The sequence below is a fragment of the Haplochromis burtoni genome, unplaced genomic scaffold (assembly GCF_018398535.1).
Source record: "Haplochromis burtoni strain Fernald_Lab_line unplaced genomic scaffold, NCSU_Asbu1 Contig_8, whole genome shotgun sequence".
NCBI classification, from domain to species: domain Eukaryota; kingdom Metazoa; phylum Chordata; class Actinopteri; order Cichliformes; family Cichlidae; genus Haplochromis; species Haplochromis burtoni.
Genome location: NW_024582369.1, coordinates 2619610 through 2619939, shown reverse-complemented (window position 1 = coordinate 2619939; position 330 = coordinate 2619610).

Here is a 330-nt window from a genome sequence, read left to right as displayed (position 1 = left end):
TGGTGGAATGCTGTGGGAAGCAGCTGTCATTACTTTAAAGGAGGGCAGGCTGTGGAAAGCCAGATCCATGGTGGAGAGGATAAAAGACTAAAGGGAACCGTTTAGCTCCATAATCTGGCACTGAGCCCTTTAAAGCACCGTAAACAGACCTGTTCAAATCACCCTCAGCGAACGTGCCTCTACTTCTGTTTCTTGTCAGTTACTGCTGTCCACTTTTGTTTACCTCATTACTTTGAATATCTATCTATCTATCTATCTATCTATCTATCTATCTATCTATCTATCTATCTATCTATCTATCTATCTATCTATCTATCTATCTATCTATCT